Source organism: Meles meles, chromosome 6, assembly GCF_922984935.1.
Source record: "Meles meles chromosome 6, mMelMel3.1 paternal haplotype, whole genome shotgun sequence".
Taxonomy (NCBI): domain Eukaryota; kingdom Metazoa; phylum Chordata; class Mammalia; order Carnivora; family Mustelidae; genus Meles; species Meles meles.
In genome coordinates, this window is record NC_060071.1 from 88145770 (window position 1) to 88158627 (window position 12858).

Genomic DNA, 12858 nt, shown 5'->3' on the forward strand with positions numbered 1-12858 from the left:
GAGATGACGTAGATGATAACTTGAGATGAGGCCTCTTGATTGTGAAACTGTTTGCTGCCCTGTTTCTGTATTGGCCTCTTCTCAAGCTCCCTCTTCATTATCCCGTTCAGATAACTACCCATTTTATTTGGTCCTTGCCCTCTCCTCGGGTACTATAATGGATTTCCAGTTGCCTGGGTAGATAATCTCCACCGTGGTACCACTGGTAATTCAAATCAACATAGTCCAAACCCAACTCAGCATCTTCCACCCCATTTCTATACCTCAGCCAGCAGCTATTTTGACCTTTGATTGCTGCTCATGTCACTTCCTCCATCCTTACAACTACTATAGGCTTGAATTTTGGTTGACTCCTTCCTCAGCCCCTCCATGAGCCCTCAATTCCCAAAGCCCTATGGATCGCTTAGTAACGGCTCTCATGAAAATCCCATCTCCCCACCCTTCACCTTGACTACTGATGTAGGCTCCTAATTGACAGCCTCGTTTACTTTTATTCCCTTTCCAGTCTGTGCCACTCTCTAGTGGCAGAGAAACCCTTTCCAACACAGCTTTGGTCTGGACAATTTCCTTCCTAAAAAGTTCTAATAGTTTGGGGTGTTTGGGTGGCTCAGTTAAGCATCTGCTTTTATCTTAGGCCATGATCCCAGAGTCCTGGGATGGAGCCCCTTGTCAGGCTCCCTACTCAGTGGAGAGCCCAATTCTCCCTCTCCCTCTGCCCCTCCCTTCCCTGATCATGCTCGCTCTCGTGCTCGCTCGCTCTCTCGATCTCACTTTGCTGTCACTCTATCTCAAATAAATAAATAAAATCTGGGGCGCCTGGGTGGCTCAGTGGGTTAAAGCCTCTGCCTTCGGCTCAGGTCATGATCCCAGGGTTCTGGGATCAAGCCCCACGTCGGGCTCTCTGCTCTGCAGGGAGCCTGCTTCCTCCTCTCTCTCTGCCTAGCTGTGATTTCTCTCTGTCAAATAAATAAAATATTTTTTAAAAATAAATAAATAAATAAATAAAATCTTTTTTTTTAAAGTTCTAATAGTTCACCTTTACCTGCTGATCTGTTCATCTCATCTTGCAGTATTCTTGGCTCTCCACAATGCTTCCTTACATCATGCCAAACTGATATCCCTATACATATCCAACACAATTTGCTGATTCAAGAGTATGTCCTGGGGGGAAGAAAAGAAGTGTCATGCCTTCCATCACTAGGCCTCTGTCTATGCTGTTTCTTGGAGCTCCCTCTCCTACTATAAATTCCATTACCCAAACCCTATCTATCCTTCGAGATCCATTTGCAAGCAACAGATAGGTCAGTAACTAGACAGAATGATATTTTAGGCTACCTTTGAGCCATGAGATGCTGCAATATTGGGAACTCACTTTGTACCTTTTCCACAATTCCTTTTCATACTCTCCCTCTACATAGATATTTTTCTCTGCTTTGAACTCTTACGGGATCATGTACCACTCACACGCCATGGGTTTCTCTGGTTTTCAATTGTTCCACCCAACTTTTTTGAGAAGTAGAATACTCTTTCTGAATCACAGTGATGTCAAGGACATACCTGTTGGGGAGCCCATTTTCTCTTTTCTGGGACTCATGGCCCTCCTCTGGGATATGCCCTTACAGCATGTTCATTCTGCTCCACAAAAGTTGGGTCATTATTTACTGATTCCAATAAACTTAAACTCAAGGGTTAGGGATTCTAAGGAGTTGGCTATGGTCCTACGACCTACAAAAGGACAAATAAACTCAGAGAATTGCCAAATGAGACTGCCATTTTGGAGTGGGGAGCTTTGGGTGCAGATGATGAGCAAGCAAAGAAAAGTAGGAGTATGTAGCAGAGAGGCTTTCCTTGACTTCCTTGTCAAAAACTTTTAGTCCTATATTAAGGTAAGCAAAATAAGTCAACCAGAGGAAGACAATTATCATATGATCTCTCTGATATGAGGAATTTGAGAGGTAGGGCAGGGGGGTGTGGGGGGAGGGGAGGGAAAAATGAAACAAGATGATACCTGGGAGGGAGACAAACCATAAGAGACTCTTAATCTCAGGAAACAAACTGAGGATTACTAGAGGGGAGGGGGGTGGGATAGGGTGGATGATGGACATTGGGGAGGGTATGTGCTGTGGTGAATGTTTTGAGTTATGTAGGGCTGATGATTCACAAACCTGTACCCCAGAAACAAAGAATACATTATATGTTAATTTAAAAAAAATTTTTTTTAAAGATTTTATTTATTTATTTGACAGAGAGAGAGATCACAACTAGACAGAGAGGCAGGCAGAGAGAGGAGGAAGCAGGCTCCCTGCGGAGCAGAGAGCCCGACGCGGGGCTCGATCCCAGGACCCTGAGATCATGACCTGAGCCGAAGGCAGCGGCTTAATCCACTGAGCCACCCAGGCACCCCAAAAAAATTTTTTAAATAAAACTTTAGGGGCAGCAGGGTGGTTCAGTGGGTTAGAGCCTCTGCCTTCCGCTCCAGTCATGATCCCAGGGTCCTGGGATCTAGCCCCGCATTGGGCTCCCTGCTCGTCAGGGAGCTTGTTTCCGCCTCTCTCTCTGCCTGCCTCTCTACGTGTGATCTCTGTCTGTCAAATAAGTAAATAAAATCTTTTTAAAAAATAAAATTATATTAAAAATAAGTAAATAAAATGATGTCTGCAGGTTTCTCAGTGGCAAAGTTACTGTTTTATACCTTGAAATTAACAAGTATTCTGTGGTGAGATACTCGGCTTGGGACTATGTAAGTTAAATAGCCATCACTTAGCCGGCACTGTCCCATAGAATTTTGTGTGATAATGGAAATACTCTATAATCAGCACTTCCAGTATGGTAGTCACTAGCCACATGCGGCTGCCAAATGCTTGGAATGTGCGTAGTGCAATGGAGAAGCTCAAACTGAGTTTTTATTTAATTTTAATTAGCAGAAATTCAAGTGTTCTGTAGCATGTACCCGATGGCCACAATATTAGCATTTCAGCCTTATATTGTTTTTAGCATCCAATCCTGTCTTTGCCTGAGTCAGTTTTTATGGTGGTGGCCAAATGGTGCTCAGTTTCTAATTCCATCACTGTACACATTTTAGTTGGCTTTCTCCTCTAGGGAAGTGTTCCTTCTCCCCCATTTACAAGTTGGTATAACCCGTATGTTTACATTTGTCTTTACACATATCTGAATTGGGGGGCCAGTTCACATGTTTTACAGATGCTACACAGGTTTGCATTTTATAGAATACGTTTGTATGTGATCTTACTACTTTATTTTTACTTTTTTGAGAGAGAGAGGGAGATCATGAGGGAAGGGAGGGGTGGAGGAAGAGGGAGAGAGAGAATCTTAAGCAGGCTCCACACCCAGCATGAGCCCAATGCAGGGCTTGATGTCACAACCACAAGATCATGACTTGAGCCAAAATCAGCAGTTGGTCGCTTACCCAACTGAGCCACGCAGGCAGCCCCTTATTAAAATGTTTATACAAATTGCTATAACTTACCGCTTTAGTCATTAAAGTATACATTATATTAATTATATATGTCATATAGTACACATATTTTAATGGCCAGAGGAGAGTGGTAAGAACCTATCTTACTGTCAGGAATGTTCAGGGACACCTGGGTGGCTCGGTTGAATGTCTGACTCTTGGTTTTGGCTCAGGTCATGATCTCAGGTCAATGGCATCGACCCCCGTGTGGGGCTCTGTGCTCAGCGGGGACTCTGCTTGAGATTCTCTCTCCCTCTGCCCCTCCCCCTGTTCTCTGTCTCTCTAAATACATATCAGTAGTTTACCTTGGACACACAGAGCACATTTTATCTCATTAGATCATGCCAGGCAATTCGAAACAATTAATATTGGTCTAGATGGAAAATTACTGAAGAATCTGGTATGTGGAAAAATTGTACATGAAACTAAGTCTATAGTTTTATGTCTTTAAACAGTTATTTTTGGGGGTGTCTGAGTAGCTCAGTCATTGGACACCTGCCTTCGGCTCAGGTCATGATCCCAGGGTCCGGGGTTCGAGCCCCGCAATTGGGGAGGGGGGGGGTCCCTGCTCAGCGGGAAGCCTGCTTCTCTCTCTCTCCCACTCCCCCTGCTTGCAATCCTTTCTCACTCTCTCTCTCAAATAAATAAACAAATAAATAAATAAAATCTTTTAAAAAAATAGTTACTTCTGTATAATGAGTAGCTTGTTACCAGAATTCTGTTGCCTTAATAAATTTAAAGTTACGTGATTTCTAGTGCTGTATATTTTTTCAGTACAATTCTTCCAAGCTCTTTTGAGCTTCATAATTTATTCTCCCTTCCCTTGTAGGGTAACCTACAGTTGCTGCAGAACTGCTTGGCAGTGTTAAATGGAGACACATAAGCCACACTCCACCTTCGGTTAAAAAGGGCTGCCTTCCTTCAGATTTTATTTTTGTTTTCTTAATGATATTAAGCATTTACTGCTCACTGGAAACAAAAGAAACAGCTGACAAAGTGCATCTACTCTCCTTTTTCCTGAGAAACCACGGAGCGGTGCCGTCCACGGGCTCCACCAGTGTGTGCGGTGGGACGTGGCACCCCTGCACCTGTGTGGTCCCTGCGACAGCTGTCCCTCACCGTGCGCGCCTCCTCTCCCGAAGCCCAAAGTTCAGTCTTGTTTTAAGTAGCCTCTGTAACTGTGTTTGTTTCATGAATAGTATTCCTTATGGCTGCCAGTCTTACTTAACTTTTAAGTATTTTCTGAAGTTTAACCCTTTTAAAAATACATTGCTCAAACGAGATAAAGATTGCCATTACCTTTTTTTGAATTTTGTTTTTAAAAAACATTGTGTACCACCTTAGTTCATTCATGTATCCTGGTAAAGCATCTTAATCAGACTTATTTTTAATTAATGGACATTTCTTAGAAGTTTTGGGACAGATTTTATGTAATCTTTATAAGTATGATTTCTGATGAAAAGCAAATGCATTAGTATGTTTGCCTTAAACTTGTAGACTAAACCAACTATTATCAAATAAACAGTGATAACAGTGATAGTTTTTAACTCTGTGGTCATTGTATCACTCTAAAATGTGGAGTAGCTGTAATAAATCTACTCCTTTATTACGCTTTACAGTGTAGGTCTTCGTTTGTCGTTTTTCTTTTTTTTAAACAGCATATTGAACCAAGTTCACCAGTCCCTTTACAAAAGAATGAACTGCTTCTCTGTGTGCGTTTAGACTTTCATAGAAGCTGGACCTGGGCAGAGGCAGGTTAGAGGCAGACATTTCTGAAATACAGGAGCAGACAGAATGGTCTGTTACGCTTTCCTGACGTCCATCTCTGGCTCAGCCAGTGAACCATGGGCTGTGCCATTGAGCCCACTCGATTGTTACGCTGGTGTATAACTTGGTGTGTGGAGAGAGAGAGTGCTGTAGAGAACAGCATTTGTCGGTGGGGGAGAAATTGGAAGATTTGAAATAAATTGAGTACAAAAAAGGGTATTATTGGCCTTTTTAATGTAAATTAACATCAAGTTATTTCTCATTTAAAATTGGGTTGTGTGGTTTGATTTTTTTCACTAACTTCTCTTGCAGTTGGAAACCACAGGTATTTGGGTTGGTCACGCCTCGTTTACATTTTCCCAAACCCTGGTCTAGGTCTTAAAAGAGTAGTCACCGTGATTCCAGCCTTGCATGTTCTGTTGCCTTACTGGTGTGCTGGTTAATGTTTCTTTCATTGATGATGTTCCCCGATGCCATTTGAACTTGATTTTTCTGTTGCCTGAGAAATCTCCGTGTTTTGTCCTCCTTCGTGTCTCCTTCACTGGTGAAAATACGCCTATGCGATGCTCTCCAGTGGGTGAACGTGGGACAGAGAGCCCTAGCTTCTAGATTCGGGTGCAGTCCCTTCACTGGCTGCCCCTGTGGCCTCAGGCAGGTTCGCTTGACCTCTGTCTGCCTCAGTTTCTCTACTACAAAGGACATCCTGACCTACCTCACAGGGGTGTTGTGAGGATTAATAAACATTGGTACAGTGCTTTGGAAATGTGATGATGCTGTGTGAATGCTGAGAAATAGTAAGTACACGGGCGCCTGGGGGGCTCAGTCGGTTGAGCGTCTGCCTTTGGCTCAGGTCGTGGTTCCGGGGTCCTGGAATCAAGCCTCACATCCGGGCTCCCTTCTCATTGGGGAACCTGCTTCTCCCTCTCCCCACCCCCTGCTTGTGCTCTCTCCCTCACTGTGTCTCTCAAGTAAATGAATAAAATTTTTTTTTTTTTAAAAAATTGAAAGAAATAGCAAGTGCAGGGCAAAAAGCTGTATATGGTGTTCCACATAGCCATCAGCTAATCTGTACCAAGGAGGTCTTTTGGGGGAAGAGGGTAGGAGAGTGCCCCCATCCCTTGGTGCCTGGTTTACATTTTTACATTTTCACAATGTGTGTTGGGGCGGGGTAGACTTGGAAGCAGCAGTTACATATTAGAGCATATGTGGGAGGGTGCTTAAGGAACACATATAAATGAGCTGACTGCTCTATGCAAGGGCATTCTCACAAAGCGCAAGATAAAGAGCATATGTTACTCCCTCAAGGCCATACTTTAGGAGAGGTTCTACTTTGTACCTCCAGAACAATTGAAACGTTCCATAGTTCACTGCTAGTTCCTGATAATTGCCGTGGTTTCACTGCTCTTGTGCTGGGGCATTCATTAAGCATTTATTGGCCGTTGTCGTATGCCTGGGGGCACGAAGGACAAACAGGAGGACGCCCAGGAGCACAGACAAAGCCCTGCACGGGTAGTATAGTGTCTGCCACAGGGGACACTTTATGCTCTGAGAGGGAGAGAGCAATCTAGGCAGTGGGAATGACCCAGGGTGTGAACAGGGTGGGCAGGGGAATGAAGGTTGTGGGGTTTTTGCAGTGAGGGTGAGATGGCAAGAGAGGAAATTGCAAAGGAAAGTGGGTCACGGCAATTGCACTACTGGGTATTTGTCCCAAAGATACAAATGTAGTCATCCGAAGGGGCACCTGCACCCCGTTTATAGCAGCGATGTCCACAATAGCCAAACGATGGAAAGAGCCCAGGTGTCGAATGGATAGAGAAGATGTGGTATGTACACAAACACACACACGCGTGTGCACACAGGGATATTACACAAAAAAGAAATCTTGGGGCGCCTGCGTGGCTCAGTGGGTTAAAGCCTCTGCCTTTGACTCAGGTCATGATCCCAGGGTCCTGGCATTGAGCCCCACACGGGGCTCTCTGCTAGCAGGGAGCCTGCTTCCTCCTTTCTCTCTCTCGCTCTCTGCCTGCCGCTCTGCCTACTTGTGATATCTGTCAAATAAATAAATAAAATCTTTAATAAATAAGTGAAATCTTGCCATTTGCAACGACATGGACAGGACTAGAGGGTATTATGCTAAGTGAAATAAGTCAATCAGAGAAAGACAATTATATGATGTCACTGATACATGGAATTTAAGAAGCAAAACAGGATAGGAGGAGGAAGAGAGGAAAACATAAAACAAGATGAAACCAGAGAGACAAACCAAAAGAGACTTAATCATAGGAAGCAAATTGAGGGTTGCTGGAAAGAAGGAGGGTGGCGGGATAGGGTAACTGGAGGTTGGACATAGGAGGGCATGTGATGTAATGAGCGCTGGCTATTATATATGACTGATGAAGCACAGACCTGCACCTCTGAAACCAATAATGCATTATATGTTAGTTGAATTAAAATTTCGAAAGGAAGGAAGAAAAAGAGGGTCAGGCCCAGTGAGGCTTATAGCCTGGGCAAGATGTCTGCCCCTGGTTTGGAAAAGCTTATACAATATTAACGTTCTGTAGCAAAACTATAGAAGTTGAGCTCAAGGTGGTCTTTTTGAAGAGAGGCACTACACGTTAAACAGAGTTTAAAGTATTAGTAAGACAAGTCTGGCTGGTTTAAGAGGAAAACTGCTTTAGCGGAATTAGAGTGGTTCAAGGCCTTATAAAAAACACCAAGCTGGGGCGCCTGGGTGGCTCAGTGGGTTAAAGCCTCTGCCTTCGGCTCAGGTCATGATCCCAGGGTCCTGGGATCCAGCCCTGCATCGGGCTGTCTGACCGGCGGGGAGCCTGCTTCCCTCTCTCTCTCTCTGCCTACTTGTGGTCTCCGTCTGTCAAATAAATAAATAAAATAAATAAATAAATATAATAAATAAATATAATAAATAAATTAAATAAATAAATAAATACTTGTGGTCTCCGTCTGTCAAATAAATAAATAAAATAAATTAATTAATTAAATAAATAAATAAAATTTATTTAAAAAAAAAAAACAAACAAAAAAACCACCACACACACACCCCAAGCAAAACTTAGCTTGCACACCATCTCTGTATGGAACTACCTGAGACAGATGGTACACCTACCTCAACTCCACACACACAAAACGGATTTCAATACTATGACATATCTTCTGTTGTATAAACAACCTAAAACTTCGTTTCAGACTTCCCAATCTAAAAACCACGGTCAGAAAGCATTTATAAACTCCAAGCTCAGAACTCCTGCTCACACCTCAAAGCAAAGCCAAAACTCATACGCACAAAGGTACTTACTTGCGTATTTTTTTGTTTTGGAGACACTGTCTACTCATCTGACAGAAACACAAAGGGAAAACGGACACACAAAAAAAGCGAAACGAGAAAAGAGTAAACTTCCTGCCCAAGGACAACCCTCAGGGGCAAAACACACTGCCGAGACCTCAAAGTTACGAACTAAAGGAGAAACAAAGCCATAGACACGCTAATACCACCTGCCGTTACACTACAAAGAAACCAGGGGAAAGCGCGAACGCAGTCCCCCACTACCACAAATTATGCAGTCGAGTTTCCCACATTTGGGGAAATCGCAGGGGTCAGCACATCCGGAGTGCAATGGATAAGCCTCGCCCTGGGAAAACCACCTTCGTGATCATGGTATCTCCCCTGCCAGGTAAGTATGAGCTGCTCTCCGCGCCCCCTCACACACCCTCGCGCCCCACCCGCTCCTTACACACGGTCACTTCCCTCCCGCCGCCCCCGCGACCCCCGCCCCACGCACCACCCCCGCCGCCCCCTCGCCCACCCGCACAACCGCGGCGGGCGCCTTCGTCGGGCCCCACGCGGGGCCGGCGGGCTCGGGCGCGGCGGGCCCGGCAGTCTCCGCGCGCCTGCTCCTCTGCATACGCCACGCCCTTGTCGTGACGTCCCCGAGCCCTGTCGCCAGCTCCGGGACAGCGGATGTCCTCGGCCCCGCCGAGGCCGTGGATGCCTGGGCGGGGGGGCGAGCGCCGAGGGTGTCAGGACCTGGGAGACCAGAGAAGACGGGTCCCGAGGCGCCCAGAAGTTGACGGCCCCACGGGGAGTGGTTAGGGCTCGGGCTTGGCCTCACCTTCCTTTCAGCAAAAATTATACGCAATAGCAACGGAGAGTCAACTAAACGTTAAATACTAAGATGGGAGTTTTGTCACCAATTTAACATAAGATTATTTAACCCCCATTATGACCTTTCAGATTACGTGGTAACCTAATCTTGCAACAGTGAAATAACATTCGAACAGAAAGCATCAGGGCAAGGAGGCCATCGTAGAGTAGATGCGTGGACTGGGGACGGTGTTGAATAGTCTCTGAAAACCAAAGGAAAAGAAATGTCACATTTCCATCCTGCAGGGTGAGCTTACCTCTTTCAGGCTGTCTAGATTTACCTTTCCTTCTTCTATACAAGGAGATCCTATCTGGATATCAAGTGGAGGTAAGTGTCAATATCCTTTCCAGATATGACCAAAATGATTCAACTGTTGTATGTCCCTGGGTGACTGCTGCTCAGGAACGAAGCAAGGCAAGAGACAGGACTAGAGATTATAGGGTTAGCAAAGACTTCCCTGAGGTTCTAGCAGCATAAAGATCCAAGGAAACATTTTTTTTTTTTAATTGAAAAAAGGAAAATTATCAAAATTAAGAAATTCACGCCGTTACAATATTATTATTCTACAGGAGTTACTCCATTTCCATCAGTTGTCCCAATATTCTTTGCATTTCATTATGTAGGCATTTTTGAAGGCAACAGGCCAGTTATTTTGTAGACTATCCTTCAGTTTTGAGTTGTCCTATGTTTCCGCATAAGTACATTCAGGTATGCATTTTTTTTTTAAGATTTTACTTATTAAAAAAAAAAAAAAAAAAGAGAGAGTTTACGGGGCGCCTGGGTGGCTCAGTGGGTGAAGCCTCTGCCTTCGGCTCAGGTCATGATCCCAGGGTCCTGGGATCGAGCCCCGCATCGGGCTCTCTGTTCAGCGGGGAGCCTGCTTCCCTTCCTCTCTGTCTGCCTGTCTCTCTACCTACCTGTGATCTCTGCCTGTCAAATAAATAAATAAAATCTTTTAAAAAAATAAATAAAATAAAAATAAATTTTAAAAAAAGTTTACGGGGTGCCCGGGTGGCTCAGTGGGTGAAGCCTCTGCCTTCGGCTCAGGTCGTGATCCCAGGGTCCTGGGATCGAGCCCCACATCCAGCTCCCGCTCGCTCGCTCTCTCTCTCTCTCTGCCTGCTTGTGATCTCTCTCTGTCAAATAAATAAATAAAATCGTAAAAAAAAAAAAAAAAAGATTTTACTTGTTTATATATTTACTTACTTAGTTACTTCTATGAGCAGGGAGCCCGATGAGGGGTTTGATCCCAGCACCCTGAAATGATGACCTAAGCCAAAGGCAGACGCTTAACCAACTGAGCCACCCAGGCGCCCTTTGACATGAACACCACATAAATGATATTGTATCTGTTATGGGTTGTCTCATGTCCCTCCCCCAAATATGTTGAAGTCCTCAACCCCAGTACCTATGAATGTGACCCTATGTGGAAATATCATCTTTGCGGGTACCATCCAGTTAAGGTGAGGTCACTAGAGTAGGCCCTGATCCAATGTGACTGTTTTCCTTATGAGAGGAAAATGCCATGTAAAGATAGTTGCGCACAGAACAGTATCTGATAACAGAAGCAGCGATGGTAGTAATGTGGCTGCAAGCCGAGGACTGACTGTCACCACAGGAAACTAGGAGATGGCAAGGAAAGGTTCTATGCAAAGTCTCAGAGAGACTGCAGGAAACTTGCCCTTGGACCTCTAGCTTCCAGAACTGTGAGAGAACACATTTCTGTTCTTGTGAGCCATCTTATTTGTGGTACTTTTTATGACAGACCTAGCAAATTAACATAGTGTCCTCCTCTGGGCATCACATTCGGAGGCACTTGACTCAGTTTGTTCAATTACTGGTAGTATTAACATTGATTACTCAGGGGTGCCTGGGTGGCCCTGTCCATTAAGTATCAGCTAAAGATAACCCCCTCAGGGTCCTGGGATTGAGCCTCCCAGTGGGCTCCCCACTCAGCAAGGGGGGTCTGTTTGGCCACCTCAGGCAAGTCGTGGGAGGGGCAGAGGAAGAGAATCTTCAGGCAGACTTCCCACTGAGTGTGGGAGCCAGCTGGGGGGAGGGAGGAGGAGGGGAAGCAGTGGGGGGGGGGGGTTCGATATCAACACCCATGAGATCATGATGTGAGCCAAAACCAAGAGTCAGACCCTTAACCAACTGAACCACCCAGGCGCCCCTCCTGACAAGAATTTTTAGCATCCATTGAGGACTCCTGAATCATAATTGACAACTGTTGATCTTCTAATTCTATCACTCATTCATTTATTAGTTGACATTGTATTGTAAGAAAGAACTTTGCCTCCTTCCCTATGTACTGTCAATATAAACTCATGGTTGTTATTCTCTTCAGTTGTTTGTAACCCATAACTGTTTTAAAATTTATTTTGATGTTCAATGAAAGCCCCTTTTAGGGGGGCTACTGTGGATTGCTGCTTGGCCTTTGGGCTAAGATCAAGTGCAGGGTGGCTACTGTATACTTTTGACATGTCCATAAAATTTTGGGAGCATTTCCTTATCTTTTGGCACAAGAGGTTCCAGGGCCATTTTGTACCTTTCTTGACTCCTGAAAATTATCTAAATATTTCTCCGAAGAGGCCTGGTTCTTTTCAGTGGAGAATGGCATTTAGAAAGCAGTATCATGGTAGTAGGTATACTTAATGCTACTGTCTTTGCTTCTAGTCCCCTTCAGTGGACAGAGGTAAAAAAACACATGTTTCCTACACGTATCTGTATCTCTTAAAAATAATGAGCCCATACCGATACCTTCAATTCCGACTTTCACTTGAACACACATGGTTCCCCTTTTGCCCTCCATCATTCCATATTTGTATCTCTTTTCTTCAGCAGGGAGGACCCTGACTCCCTAACATCCATTTACTCCTTAACTCAACCTACAATACATGCAACATTAGTACAGAATTATTACAACCAGGTAGCTATGAAATACAAACCTACCATGGGACAGTTCAGTATTTGTTTGCACTTCTTGTCCTTGGACTTGAAGATGTTTATAGTCAATGAATTATGTCCAAAAGTCATTTCACTTGGTTATTTCTGTTTATTTCAGTGTGATTACACCATTCATCTAAGATAGTTAAGTTCAGTTATGCTCATATTCAACTTTAGAGATTTCCCCACTGCAATTTAATAACATATGGAAAACATTAATAGAGTTCCAAAACTCTGAATTACAAAGAAGGTGACCCAGTAAAGCATCACTCTCTCCTTCCGTTCGCAGCGCCGCCCCCCCCCCCCATACTATCACCACTTCTGGTTTATTTATTGGTTTTGTGTTTCTTTTTGTTTACTTTTCTTGTTTTCACATTTTTGCTTGACAAACGGGAGCATACTACATTTATTTTTGGACTTCATCTTTTTCACTTAACATAGTTCACATGGCATACCTTGGGAAACTATCAAGTCAAGCAGATCGTCCCAACCTGCTTCAGACCACGGGTC

At 44.3% G+C, this 12858-nt stretch overlaps 1 non-coding gene across 1 annotated transcript; it reads right to left on the minus strand.

Moving 5' to 3' along the window:
* Positions 1-8775: 8775 nt before the first annotated feature.
* LOC123944992 lies at positions 8776-8939 on the minus strand. The gene has a single exon (XR_006818916.1). It is a non-coding gene; the product is annotated as a U1 spliceosomal RNA (small nuclear RNA).
* Between the last annotated feature and the right edge of the window lie 3919 nt (positions 8940-12858).